Source organism: Pseudophryne corroboree, unplaced genomic scaffold, assembly GCF_028390025.1.
Source record: "Pseudophryne corroboree isolate aPseCor3 unplaced genomic scaffold, aPseCor3.hap2 scaffold_659, whole genome shotgun sequence".
NCBI lineage: Eukaryota > Metazoa > Chordata > Amphibia > Anura > Myobatrachidae > Pseudophryne > Pseudophryne corroboree.
Window position 1 is genome coordinate 341,482 of NW_026970247.1, and position 15,439 is coordinate 356,920.

The following is a 15,439-nucleotide window of genomic DNA, read 5'->3' on the forward strand; positions in this document are numbered from 1 at the left end:
CAGTGGCGTTAATGTTTCCTGGTGTCAACTTGTATTATTTCAGTAGACATTGAAATGAGGATGCATCTTGCTGCCTTTCCAATGAAGCAAGTTTAATTTAGTAATAGGTGAAAAACCATCCCTACAAAGGTGTTAATCAGAGACTTGGCTTTGTGGACACTTTTCAGAGAACAAATTTGTTAGCATAAAAATAAAGCCAGAAAATGAAGAGCTGTTTAATCACTCAATTGGATTTTTTTTGCCAGCATATTTTTTTTCTCTGCAACCCACTGCTAAATTGTGCTTCCTAGCTGTTTTTTATAAAATCACTGAATCAAATCTAACTCTGATTACATCAGAGAAGGCCAGGTACCCTACACAATAAGAGGGGGTTTGAAATTTTGACTTGTCTACTTAAATATCACCAAAATCTGATCACAAGGTCAATTACGTTCCTGGGTGGGATTGAACCACAAACCTTTTGGTTAATAGCCTTACACACTAACCAATTGCACCACAGAGACACTTTGCAAAAAGTACATACTGACAAAGGCTAATAAGCATTCATCAAGAACGTTTCCTAGAAAAACTTTAAAAAGTCAATAATCTGGAGAGTTTTTGTAAGATGTTTCTTCCATCAACCAATGAAGAAACACATTGGTACTTTCCCATGATGAGTGAGTGCTTCAGGATCTCTTGCACTTACATGTGCAGCAGAGTACTGCAATGGAAGCATGCTGGGCCCATAACCCAGAGATAGGTAGATTGAAACTATCCTCTGCTATATGCATTTTTTTTTTGTTAATTAAAGTAATCAAAAACTGGGATTGATATTTTGTCTCTTTTATTTTTACTTAAAGTACAATAACTTTTACCATTTTAATTTGTTTTAATAGTATATTGACAGTATTGTTTTCTTTCAAAAATCCACTTCATTTTCTTTACCCTATTATTAAAATGGTAATTGACAAAAACAAACTACATTGTCACCAGAAGAGCAATACAAAATGTACAAGTGATATATTAAAATCATCTTTCCAGCTTGAATTTCAATGATGCATTGGGGCAACGATTTTGTGAGAAACATCTTCACCCTTAAATAAAGATTTTCTTAATTCCTTACCTGTGTGATAATTAGATATCACCTTGTTTTCACATTAAACAGACTTCCACATGAGAAAGCAGCAAGGATGCAGTGGCGTTAATGTTTCCTGGTGTCAACCTGTATTATTTCAGTAGACATTGAAATGAGGATGCATCTTGCTGCCTTTCCAATGAAGCAAGTTTAATTTAGTAATAGGTGAAAAACCATCCTTACAAAGGTGTTAATCAGAGACTTGGCTTTGTGGACACTTTTCAGAGAACAAATTTGTTAGCATAAAAATAAAGCCAGAAAATGAAGAGCTGTTTAATCACTCAATTGGATTTTTCTGCCAGCATATTTTTTTTCTCTGCAACCCACTGCTAAATTGTGCTTCCTAGCTGTTTTTATAAAATCACTGAATCAAATCTAACTCTGATTACATCAGAGAAGGCCAGGTACCCTACACCGTAACAGGGGGTTTGAAATTTTGACTTGTCTACTTAAAGATCACCAAAATCTGATAACAAGGGAAATTAGGTCCCTGGGTGGGATTGAACCACCAACCTTATGGTTAATAGCCGTACATACTAATTGATTGCGCCACAGAGACACTTTGCAAAAGTCCATACTGACAAAGGCTAATAAGCATTCATCTAAAGCGTTTCCTAGAAAAACTTTAAAAAGTCAATAATCTGGAGAGTTTTTGTAAGATGTTTCTTCCATCAACCAACGAAGAAACACATTGGTACTTTCCCATGATGAGTGAGTGCTTCAGGATCTCTTGCACTTACATGTGCAGCAGAGTACTGCAATGGAAGCATGCTGGGCCCATAACCCAGAGGTAGGCAGATTGAAACTATCCTCTGCTATATGCATTTTTTTTTGTTAATTAAAGTAATCCAAAACTGGGATTGATATTTTGTCTCTTTTATTTTTACTTAAAGTACAATAACTTTTACCATTTTAATTTGTTTTAATAGTATATTGACAGTATTGTTTTCTTTCAAAAATCCACTTCATTTTCTTTACCCTATTATTAAAATGGTAATTGACAAAAACAAACTACATTGTCACCAGAAGAGCAATACAAAATGTACAAGTGATATATTAAAATCATCTTTCCAGCTTGAATTTCAATGATGCATTGGGTCAACAAATTTGTGAGAAACATCTTCACCCTTAAATAAAGATTTTCTTAATTCCTTACCTGTGTGCTAATTAGATATCACCTTGTTTTCATATTAAACAGACTTCCACATGAGAAAGCAGCAAGGATGCAGTGGCGTTAATGTTTCCTGGTGTCAACTTGTATTATTTCAGTAGACATTGAAATGAGGATGCATCTTGCTGCCTTTCCAATGAAGCAAGTTTAATTTAGTAATAGGTGAAAAACCATCCTTACAAAGGTGTTAATCAGAGACTTGGCTTTGTGGACACTTTTCAGAGAACAAATTTGTTAGCATAAAAATAAAGCCAGAAAATGAAGAGCTGTTTAATCACTCGATTGGATTTTTCTGCCAGCATATTTTTTTTCTCTGCAACCCACTGCTAAATTGTGCTTCCTAGCTGTTTTTTTATAAAATCACTGAATCAAATCTAACTCTGATTACATCAGAGAAGGCCATGTACCCTACACCATAAGAGGGGGTTTGAAATTTTGACTTGTCTACTTAAATATCACCAAAATCTGATCACAAGTTTAATTAGGTCCCTGGGTGGGATTGAACCACCAACCTTTCGGTTAATAGCCGAACACACTAACCGATTGCGCCACAGAGACACTTTGCAAAACGTGCCTACTGACAAAGGCTAATAAGCATACATCTAGAACGTTTCCTAGAAAAACATTAAAAAATCAATAATCTGGAGAGTTTTTGTAAGATGTTTCTTCCATCAACTAACGAATAAACACATTGGTACTTTCCCATGATGAGTGAGTGCTTCAGGATCTCTTGCACTTACATGTGCAGCAGAGTACTGCAATGGAAGCATGCTGGACCCATAACCCAGAGGTAGGCAGATTGAAACTATCCTTTGCTATATGCATTTTTTTTGTTAATTTAAGTAATCAAAACTGGGATTGATATTTTTGCTCTTTTATTTTTACTTAAAGTACAATAACTTTTACCATTTTAATTTGTTTTAATAGTATATTGACAGTATAGTTTTCTTTCAAAAATCCACTTAATTTTCTTTACCCTGTTATTAAAATGGTAATTGACAAAAAAAACTACATTGTCACCAGAAGAGCAATACAAAATGTACAAGTGATATATTAAAATCATCTTTCCAGCTTGAATTTCAATGATGCATTGGGGCAACAATTTTGTGAGAAACATCTTCACCCTTAAATAAAGATTTTCGTAATTCCTTACCTGTGTGCTAATTAGATATCACCTTGTTTTCACATTAAACAGACTTCCACATGAGAAAGCAGCAAGGATGCAGTGGCGTTAATGTTTCCTGGTGTCAACCTGTATTATTTCAGTAGACATTGAAATGAGGATGCATCTTGCTGCCTTTCCAATGAAGCAAGTTTAATTTAGTAATAGGTGAAAAACCATCCCTACAAAGGTGTTAATCAGAGACTTGGCTTTGTGGACACTTTTCAGAGAACAAATTTGTTAGCATAAAAATAAAGCAAGAAAATTAAGAGCTGTTAAATCAAGCAATTTGATTTTTTTGCAAGCATATTTCTTTTTCTCTGCAACCCACTGCTAAATTGTGCTTCCTAGATGTTTTTATAAAATCACTGAATCAAATCTAACTCTGATTACATCAGAGAAGGCCAGGTACCCTACACAATAAGAGGGGGTTTGAAATTTTGACTTGTCTACTTAAATATCACCAAAATCTGATAACAAGGTCAATTACGTCCCTGGGTGGGATTGAACCACCAACCTTTTGGTTAATAGCCATACACACTAACTGATTGCGCCACAGAGACACTTTGCGAAAGTGCATACTGACAAAGGCTAATAAGCATTCATCTAAAACGTTTCCTAGAAAAACTTTAAAAAGTCAATAATCTGGAGAGTTTTTGTAAGATGTTTCTTCCATCAACCAACGAAGAAACACATTGGTACTTTCCCATGATGAGTGAGTGCTTCAGGATCTCTTGCACTTACATGTGCAGCAAAGTACAGCAATGGAAGCATGCTGGGTTCATAACCCAGAGGTAGGCAGATTGAAACTATCCTCTGCTATATGCTTTTTTTTTGTTAATTAAAGTAATCCAAAACTGGGATTGATATTTTGGCTCTTTTATTTTTACTTAAAGTACAATAACTTTTACCATTTTAATTTGTTTTAATAGTATATTGACAGTATTGTTTTCTTTCAAAAATCCACTTCATTTTCTTTACCCTATTATTAAAATGGTAATTGACAAAAACAAACTACATTGTCACCAGAAGAGCAATACAAAATGTACAAGTGATATATTAAAATCATCTTTCCAGCTTGAATTTCAATGATGCATTGGGGCAACGATTTTGTGAGAAACATCTTCACCCTTAAATAAAGATTTTCTTAATTCCTTACCTGTGTGATAATTAGATATCACCTTGTTTTCGCATTAAACAGACTTCCACATGAGAAAGCAGCAAGGATGCAGTGGCGTTAATGTTTCCTGGTGTCAACTTGTATTATTTCAGTAGACATTGAAATGAGGATGCATCTTGCTGCCTTTCCAATGAAGCAAGTTTAATTTAGTAATAGGTGAAAAACTATCCTTACAAAGGTGTTAATCAGAGACTTGGCTTTGTGGACACTTTTCAGAGAACAAATTTGTTAGCATAAAAATAAAGCCAGAAAATGAAGAGCTGTTTAATCACTCAATTGGATTTTTCTGCCAGCATATTTTTTATCTCTGCAAACCACTGCTAAATTGTGCTTCCTCGCTGTTTTTATAAAATCAATGAATCAAATCTAACTCTGATTACATCAGAGAAGGCCAGGTACCCTACACCATAAGAGGGGGTTTGAAATTTTGACTTGTCTACTTAAAGATCACCAAAAGCTGATAACAAGATCAATTACATCCCAGGGTGGGATTGAACCACCAACCTTTTAGTTAATAGCCGTACACACTAACTGATTGCGCCACAGAGACACTTTGCGAAAGTGCTTACTGACAAAGGCTAATAAGCATTCATCTAAAACGTTTCCTAGAAAAACTTTAAAAAGTCAATAATCTGGAGAGTTTTTGTAAAATGTTTCTTCCATCAACCAACGAAGAAACACATTGGTACTTTCCCATGATGAGTGAGTGCTTCAGGATCTCTTGCACTTACATGTGCAGCAAAGTACAGCAATGGAAGCATGCTGGGTTCATAACCCAGAGGTAGGCAGATTGAAACTATCCTCTGCTGTATGCTTTTTTTTTTTTATTAAAGTAATCCAAAACTGGGATTGATATTTTGGCTCTTTTATTTTTACTTAAAGTACAATAACTTTTACCATTTTAATTTGTTTTAATAGTATATTGACAGTATTGTTTTCTTTCAAAAATCCACTTAATTTTCTTTACCCTATTATTAAAATGGTAATTGACAAAAACAAACTACATTGTCACCAGAAGAGCAATACAAAATGTACAAGTGATATATTAAAATCATCTTTCCAGCTTGAATTTCAATGATGCATTGGGGCAACGATTTTGGGAGAAACATCTTCACCCTTAAATAAAGATTTTCTTAATTCCTTACCTGTGTGCTAATTAGATATCACCTTGTTTTCGCATTAAACAGACTTCCACATGAGAAAGCAGCAAGGATGCAGTGGCGTTAATGTTTCCTGGTGTCAACTTGTATTATTTCAGTAGACATTGAAATGAGGATGCATCTTGCTGCCTTTCCAATGAAGCAAGTTAAATTTAGTAATAGGTGAAAAACCATCCCTACAAAGGTGTTAATCAGAGACTTGGCTTTGTGGACACTTTTCAGAGAACAAATTTGTTAGCATAAAAATAAAGCCAGAAAATGAAGAGCTGTTTAATCACTCAATTGGATTTTTTTTGCCAGCATATTTTTTTTCTCTGCAACCCACTGCTAAATTGTGCTTCCTAGCTGTTTTTTATAAAATCACTGAATCAAATCTAACTCTGATTACATCAGAGAAGGCCAGGTACCCTACACAATAAGAGGGGGTTTGAAATTTTGACTTGTCTACTTAAATATCACCAAAATCTGATCACAAGGTCAATTACATTCCTGGGTGGGATTGAACCACCAACCTTTTGGTTAATAGCCTTACACACTAACCAATTGCACCACAGAGACACTTTGCAAAAAGTACATACTGACAAAGGCTAATAAGCATTCATCAAGAACGTTTCCTAGAAAAACTTTAAAAAGTCAATAATCTGGAGAGTTTTTGTAAGATGTTTCTTCCATCAACCAATGAAGAAACACATTGGTACTTTCCCATGATGAGTGAGTGCTTCAGGATCTCTTGCACTTACATGTGCAGCAGAGTACTGCAATGGAAGCATGCTGGACCCATAACCCAGAGATAGGTAGATTGAAACTATCCTCTGCTATATGCATTTTTTTTTGTTAATTAAAGTAATCCAAAACTGGGATTGATATTTTGTCTCTTTTATTTTTACTAAAAGTACAATAACTTTTACCATTTTAATTTGTTTTAATAGTATATTGACAGTATTGTTTTCTTTCAAAAATCCACTTCATTTTCTTTACCCTATTATTAAAATGGTAATTGACAAAAACAAACTACATTGTCACCAGAAGAGCAATACAAAATGTACAAGTGATATATTAAAATCATCTTTCCAGCTTGAATTTCAATGATGCATTGGGGCAACGATTTTGGGAGAAACATCTTCACCCTTAAATAAAGATTTTCTTAATTCCTTACCTGTGTGATAATTAGATATCACCTTGTTTTCACATTAAACAGACTTCCACATGAGAAAGCAGCAAGGATGCAGTGGCGTTAATGTTTCCTGGTGTCAACCTGTATTATTTCAGTAGACATTGAAATGAGGATGCATCTTGCTGCCTTTCCAATGAAGCAAGTTTAATTTAGTAATAGGTGAAAAACCATCCCTACAACGGTGTTAATCAGAGACTTGGCTTTGTGGACACTTTTCAGAGAACAAATTTGTTAGCATAAAAATAAAGCCAGAAAATGAAGAGCTGTTTAATCACTCAGTTGGATTTTTTTTGCCAGCATATTTTTTTTCTCTGCAACCCACTGCTAAATTGTGCTTCCTAGCTGTTTTTTATAAAATCACTGAATCAAATCTAACTCTGATTACATCAGAGAAGGCCATGTACCCTACACCATAAGAGGGGGTTTGAAATTTTGACTTGTCTACTTAAATATCACCAAAATCTGATCAGAAGTTTAATTAGGTCCCTGGGTGGGATTGAACCACCAACCTTTCGGTTAATAGCCGAACACACTAACCGATTGCGCCACAGAGACACTTTGCAAAAAGTGCCTACTGACAAAGGCTAATAAGCATACATCTAGAACGTTTCCTAGAAAAACATTAAAAAAGTCAATAATCTGGAGAGTTTTTGTAAGATGTTTCTTCCATCAACTAACGAATAAACACATTGGTACTTTCCCATGATGAGTGAGTGCTTCAGGATCTCTTGCACTTACATGTGCAGCAGAGTACTGCAATGGAAGCATGCTGGACCCATAACCCAGAGGTAGGCAGATTGAAACTATCCTTTGCTATATGCATTTTTTTTGTTAATTTAAGTAATCAAAACTGGGATTGATATTTTTGCTCTTTTATTTTTACTTAAAGTACAATAACTTTTACCATTTTAATTTGTTTTAATAGTATATTGACAGTATAGTTTTCTTTCAAAAATCCACTTAATTTTCTTTACCCTGTTATTAAAATGGTAATTGACAAAAAAAACTACATTGTCACCAGAAGAGCAATACAAAATGTACAAGTGATATATTAAAATCATCTTTCCAGCTTGAATTTCAATGATGCATTGGGGCAACAATTTTGTGAGAAACATCTTCACCCTTAAATAAAGATTTTCGTAATTCCTTACCTGTGTGCTAATTAGATATCACCTTGTTTTCACATTAAACAGACTTCCACATGAGAAAGCAGCAAGGATGCAGTGGCGTTAATGTTTCCTGGTGTCAACCTGTATTATTTCAGTAGACATTGAAATGAGGATGCATCTTGCTGCCTTTCCAATGAAGCAAGTTTAATTTAGTAATAGGTGAAAAACCATCCCTACAAAGGTGTTAATCAGAGACTTGGCTTTGTGGACACTTTTCAGAGAACAAATTTGTTAGCATAAAAATAAAGCAAGAAAATTAAGAGCTGTTAAATCAAGCAATTTGATTTTTTTGCAAGCATATTTCTTTTTCTCTGCAACCCACTGCTAAATTGTGCTTCCTAGATGTTTTTATAAAATCACTGAATCAAATCTAACTCTGATTACATCAGAGAAGGCCAGGTACCCTACACAATAAGAGGGGGTTTGAAATTTTGACTTGTCTACTTAAATATCACCAAAATCTGATAACAAGGTCAATTACGTCCCTGGGTGGGATTGAACCACCAACCTTTTGGTTAATAGCCATACACACTAACTGATTGCGCCACAGAGACACTTTGCAAAAGTACATACTGACAAAGGCTAATAAGCATTCATCTAAAACGTTTCCTAGAAAAACTTAATAAAGTCAATAATCTGGAGAGTTTTTGTAAGATGTTTCTTCTATCAACCAACGAAGAAACACATTGGTACTTTCCCATGATGAGTGAGTGCTTCAGGATCTCTTGCACTTACATGTGCAGCAGAGTACAGCAATGGAAGCATGCTGGGCCCATAACCCAGAGGTAGGCAGATTGAAACTATCCTCTGCTATATGCATTTTTTTGTTTGTTAATTAAAGTATTCCAAAACTGGGATTGATATTTTGGCTCTTTTATTTTTACTTAAAGTACAATAACTTTTACCATTTTAATTTGTTTTAATAGTATATTGACAGTTTTGTTTTCTTTCAAAAATCCACTTCATTTTCTTTACCCTATTATTAAAATGGTAATTGACAAAAACAAACTACATTGTCACCAGAAGAGCAATACAAAATGTACAAGTGATATATTAAAATCATCTTTCCAGCTTGAATTTCAATGATGCATTGGGGCAACGATTTTGTGAGAAACATCTTCACCCTTAAATAAAGATTTTCTTAATTCCTTACCTGTGTGCTAATTAGATATCACCTTGTTTTCACATTAAACAGACTTCCACATGAGAAAGCAGCAAGGATGCAGTGGCGTTAATGTTTCCTGGTGTCAACTTGTATTATTTCAGTAGACATTGAAATGAGGATGCATCTTGCTGCCTTTCCAATGAAGCAAGTTTAATTTAGTAATAGGTGAAAAACCATCCCTACAAAGGTGTTAATCAGAGACTTTGCTTTGTGGACACTTTTCAGAGAACAAATTTGTTAGCATAAAAATAAAGCCAGAAAATGAAGAGCTGTTTAATCACTCAATTGGATTTTTCTGCCAGCATATTTCTTTTTCTCTACAACCCACTGCTAAATTGTGCTTCCTAGATGTTTTTATAAATCACTGAATCAAATCTAACTCTGATTACATCAGAGAAGGCCAGGTACCCTACACCATAACAGGGGGTTTGAAATTTTGACTTGTCTACTTAAAGATCACCAAAATCTGATAACAAGGTCAATTACGTACCTGGGTGGGATTGAACCACCAACCTTTTGGTTAATAGCCGTACACACTAACTGATTGCGCCACAGAGACACATTGCAGAAGTATATACTGACAAGGGCTAATAAGCATTCATCTAAAACGTTTCCTAGAAAAACTTTAAAAAGTTAATAATCTGGAGAGTTTTTGTAAGATGTTTCTTCCATCAACCAACGAAGAAACACATTGGTACTTTCCCATGATGAGTGAGTGCTTCAGGATCTCTTGCACTTACATGTGCAGCAGAGTACAGCAATGGAAGCATGCTGGGCCCATAACCCAGAGGTAGGCAGATTGAAACTATCCTCTGCTATATGCTTTTTTTTTGTTAATTAAAGTAATCCAAAACTGGGATTGATATTTTGGCTCTTTTATTTTTACTTAAAGTACAATAACTTTTACCATTTTAATTTGTTTTAATAGTATATTGACAGTATTGTTTTCTTTCAAAAATCCACTTCATTTTCTTTACCCTATTATTAAAATGGTAATTGACAAAAACAAACTACATTGTCACCAGAAGAGCAATACAAAATGTACAAGTGATATATTAAAATCATCTTTCCAGCTTGAATTTCAATGATGCATTGGGGCAACGATTTTGTGAGAAACATCTTCACCCTTAAATAAAGATTTTCTTAATTCCTTACCTGTGTGATAATTAGATATCACCTTGTTTTCGCATTAAACAGACTTCCACATGAGAAAGCAGCAAGGATGCAGTGGCGTTAATGTTTCCTGGTGTCAACTTGTATTATTTCAGTAGACATTGAAATGAGGATGCATCTTGCTGCCTTTCCAATGAAGCAAGTTTAATTTAGTAATAGGTGAAAAACCATCCTTACAAAGGTGTTAATCAGAGACTTGGCTTTGTGGACACTTTTCAGAGAACAAATTTGTTAGCATAAAAATAAAGCCAGAAAATGAAGAGCTGTTTAATCACTCAATTGGATTTTTCTGCCAGCATATTTTTTTTCTCTGCAAACCACTGCTAAATTGTGCTTCCTCGCTGTTTTTATAAAATCAATGAATCAAATCTAACTCTGATTACATCAGAGAAGGCCAGGTACCCTACACCATAAGAGGGGGTTTGAAATTTTGACTTGTCTACTTAAAGATCACCAAAAGCTGATAACAAGATCAATTACATCCCTGGGTGGGATTGAACCACCAACCTTTTAGTTAATAGCCGTACACACTAACTGATTGCGCCACAGAGACACTTTGCGAAAGTGCATACTGACAAAGGCTAATAAGCATTCATCTAAAACGTTTCCTAGAAAAACTTTAAAAAGTCAATAATCTGGAGAGTTTTTGTAAGATGTTTCTTCCATCAACCAACGAAGAAACACATTGGTACTTTCCCATGATGAGTGAGTGCTTCAGGATCTCTTGCACTTACATGTGCAGCAAAGTACAGCAATGGAAGCATGCTGGGTTCATAACCCAGAGGTAGGCAGATTGAAACTATCCTCTGCTGTATGCTTTTTTTTTTTAATTAAAGTAATCCAAAACTGGGATTGATATTTTGGCTCTTTTATTTTTACTTAAAGTACAATAACTTTTACCATTTTAATTTGTTTTAATAGTATATTGACAGTATTGTTTTCTTTCAAAAATCCACTTAATTTTCTTTACCCTATTATTAAAATGGTAATTGACAAAAACAAACTACATTGTCACCAGAAGAGCAATACAAAATGTACAAGTGATATATTAAAATCATCTTTCCAGCTTGAATTTCAATGATGCATTGGGGCAACGATTTTGTGAGAAACATCTTCACCCTTAAATAAAGATTTTCTTAATTCCTTACCTGTGTGCTAATTAGATATCACCTTGTTTTCGCATTAAACAGACTTCCACATGAGAAAGCAGCAAGGATGCAGTGGCGTTAATGTTTCCTGGTGTCAACTTGTATTATTTCAGTAGACATTGAAATGAGGATGCATCTTGCTGCCTTTCCAATGAAGCAAGTTTAATTTAGTAATAGGTGAAAAACCATCCCTACAAAGGTGTTAATCAGAGACTTGGCTTTGTGGACACTTTTCAGAGAACAAATTTGTTAGCATAAAAATAAAGCCAGAAAATGAAGAGCTGTTTAATCACTCAATTGGATTTTTTTTGCCAGCATATTTTTTTTCTCTGCAACCCACTGCTAAATTGTGCTTCCTAGCTGTTTTTTATAAAATCACTGAATCAAATCTAACTCTGATTACATCAGAGAAGGCCAGGTACCCTACACAATAAGAGGGGGTTTGAAATTTTGACTTGTCTACTTAAATATCACCAAAATCTGATCACAAGGTCAATTACGTTCCTGGGTGGGATTGAACCACAAACCTTTTGGTTAATAGCCTTACACACTAACCAATTGCACCACAGAGACACTTTGCAAAAATTACATACTGACAAAGGCTAATAAGCATTCATCAAGAACGTTTCCTAGAAAAACTTTAAAAAGTCAATAATCTGGAGAGTTTTTGTAAGATGTTTCTTCCATCAACCAATGAAGAAACACATTGGTACTTTCCCATGATGAGTGAGTGCTTCAGGATCTCTTGCACTTACATGTGCAGCAGAGTACTGCAATGGAAGCATGCTGGGCCCATAACCCAGAGATAGGTAGATTGAAACTATCCTCTGCTATATGCATTTTTTTTTTGTTAATTAAAGTAATCAAAAACTGGGATTGATATTTTGTCTCTTTTATTTTTACTTAAAGTACAATAACTTTTACCATTTTAATTTGTTTTAATAGTATATTGACAGTATTGTTTTCTTTCAAAAATCCACTTCATTTTCTTTACCCTATTATTAAAATGGTAATTGACAAAAACAAACTACATTGTCACCAGAAGAGCAATACAAAATGTACAAGTGATATATTAAAATCATCTTTCCAGCTTGAATTTCAATGATGCATTGGGGCAACGATTTTGTGAGAAACATCTTCACCCTTAAATAAAGATTTTATTAATTCCTTACCTGTGTGATAATTAGATATCACCTTGTTTTCACATTAAACAGACTTCCACATGAGAAAGCAGCAAGGATGCAGTGGCGTTAATGTTTCCTGGTGTCAACCTGTATTATTTCAGTAGACATTGAAATGAGGATGCATCTTGCTGCCTTTCCAATGAAGCAAGTTTAATTTAGTAATAGGTGAAAAACCATCCCTACAACGGTGTTAATCAGAGACTTGGCTTTGTGGACACTTTTCAGAGAACAAATTTGTTAGCATAAAAATAAAGCCAGAAAATGAAGAGCTGTTTAATCACTCAATTGGATTTTTTTTGCTAGCATATTTTTTTTCTCTGCAACCCACTGCTAAATTGTGCTTCCTAGCTGTTTTTTATAAAATCACTGAATCAAATCTAACTCTGATTACATCAGAGAAGGCCATGTACCCTACACCATAAGAGGGGGTTTGAAATTTTGACTTGTCTACTTAAATATCACCAAAATCTGATCACAAGTTTAATAAGGTCCCTGGGTGGGATTGAACCACCAACCTTTCGGTTAATAGCCGAACACACTAACCGATTGCGCCACAGAGACACTTTGCAAAAAGTGCCTACTGACAAAGGCTAATAAGCATACATCTAGAACGTTTCCTAGAAAAACATTAAAAAATCAATAATCTGGAGAGTTTTTGTAAGATGTTTCTTCCATCAACTAACGAATAAACACATTGGTACTTTCCCATGATGAGTGAGTGCTTCAGGATCTCTTGCACTTACATGTGCAGCAGAGTACTGCAATGGAAGCATGCTGGACCCATAACCCAGAGGTAGGCAGATTGAAACTATCCTTTGCTATATGCATTTTTTTTGTTAATTTAAGTAATCAAAACTGGGATTGATATTTTTGCTCTTTTATTTTTACTTAAAGTACAATAACTTTTACCATTTTAATTTGTTTTAATAGTATATTGACAGTATAGTTTTCTTTCAAAAATCCACTTAATTTTCTTTACCCTGTTATTAAAATGGTAATTGACAAAAAAAACTACATTGTCACCAGAAGAGCAATACAAAATGTACAAGTGATATATTAAAATCATCTTTCCAGCTTGAATTTCAATGATGCATTGGGGCAACAATTTTGTGAGAAACATCTTCACCCTTAAATAAAGATTTTCGTAATTCCTTACCTGTGTGCTAATTAGATATCACCTTGTTTTCACATTAAACAGACTTCCACATGAGAAAGCAGCAAGGATGCAGTGGCGTTAATGTTTCCTGGTGTCAACCTGTATTATTTCAGTAGACATTGAAATGAGGATGCATCTTGCTGCCTTTCCAATGAAGCAAGTTTAATTTAGTAATAGGTGAAAAACCATCCCTACAAAGGTGTTAATCAGAGACTTGGCTTTGTGGACACTTTTCAGAGAACAAATTTGTTAGCATAAAAATAAAGCAAGAAAATTAAGAGCTGTTAAATCAAGCAATTTGATTTTTTTGCAAGCATATTTCTTTTTCTCTGCAACCCACTGCTAAATTGTGCTTCCTAGATGTTTTTATAAAATCACTGAATCAAATCTAACTCTGATTACATCAGAGAAGGCCAGGTACCCTACACAATAAGAGGGGGTGTGAAATTTTGACTTGTCTACTTAAATATCACCAAAATCTGATAACAAGGTCAATTACGTCCCTGGGTGGGATTGAACCACCAACCTTTTGGTTAATAGCCATACACACTAACTGATTGCGCCACAGAGACACTTTGCAAAACTACATACTGACAAAGGCTAATAAGCATTCATCTAAAACGTTTCCTAGAAAAACTTAATAAAGTCAATAATCTGGAGAGTTTTTGTAAGATGTTTCTTCTATCAACCAACGAAGAAACACATTGGTACTTTCCCATGATGAGTGAGTGCTTCAGGATCTCTTGCACTTACATGTGCAGCAGAGTACAGCAATGGAAGCATGCTGGGCCCATAACCCAGAGGTAGGCAGATTGAAACTATCCTCTGCTATATGCATTTTTTTGTTTGTTAATTAAAGTATTCCAAAACTGGGATTGATATTTTGGCTCTTTTATTTTTACTTAAAGTACAATAACTTTTACCATTTTAATTTGTTTTAATAGTATATTGACAGTATTGTTTTCTTTCAAAAATCCACTTCATTTTCTTTACCCTATTATTAAAATGGTAATTGACAAAAACAAACTACATTGTCACCAGAAGAGCAATACAAAATGTACAAGTGATATATTAAAATCATCTTTCCAGCTTGAATTTCAATGATGCATTGGGGCAACGATTTTGTGAGAAACATCTTCACCCTTAAATAAAGATTTTCTTAATTCCTTACCTGTGTGCTAATTAGATATCACCTTGTTTTCACATTAAACAGACTTCCACATGAGAAAGCAGCAAGTATGCAGTGGCGTTAATGTTTCCTGGTGTCAACCTGTATTATTTCAGTAGACATTGAAATGAGGATGCATCTTGCTGCCTTTCCAATGAAGCAAGTTTAATTTAGTAATAGGTGAAAAACCATCCTTACAAAGGTGTTAATCAGAGACTTGGCTTTGTGGACACTTTTCAGAGAACAAATTTGTTAGCATAAAAATAAAGCCAGAAAATAAAGAGCTGTTTAATCACTCAATTGGATTTTTCTGCC

At 34.5% G+C, this 15,439-nt stretch overlaps 3 non-coding genes across 3 annotated transcripts; all 3 read right to left on the reverse strand.

Annotated features, from left to right (window-relative positions):
* Positions 1–2,769: 2,769 nt before the first annotated feature.
* Positions 2,770–2,843, reverse strand: TRNAN-AUU (transfer RNA asparagine (anticodon AUU)). The gene has a single exon. It is a non-coding gene; the product is annotated as a tRNA-Asn (tRNA).
* Positions 2,844–7,442: 4,599 nt separating this feature from the next.
* TRNAN-AUU (transfer RNA asparagine (anticodon AUU)) lies at positions 7,443–7,516 on the reverse strand. Its single transcript has one exon. It is a non-coding gene; the product is annotated as a tRNA-Asn (tRNA).
* A 5,771-nt stretch (positions 7,517–13,287) lies between these two features.
* Positions 13,288–13,361, reverse strand: TRNAN-AUU (transfer RNA asparagine (anticodon AUU)). The gene has a single exon. It is a non-coding gene; the product is annotated as a tRNA-Asn (tRNA).
* Positions 13,362–15,439: the final 2,078 nt, after the last annotated feature.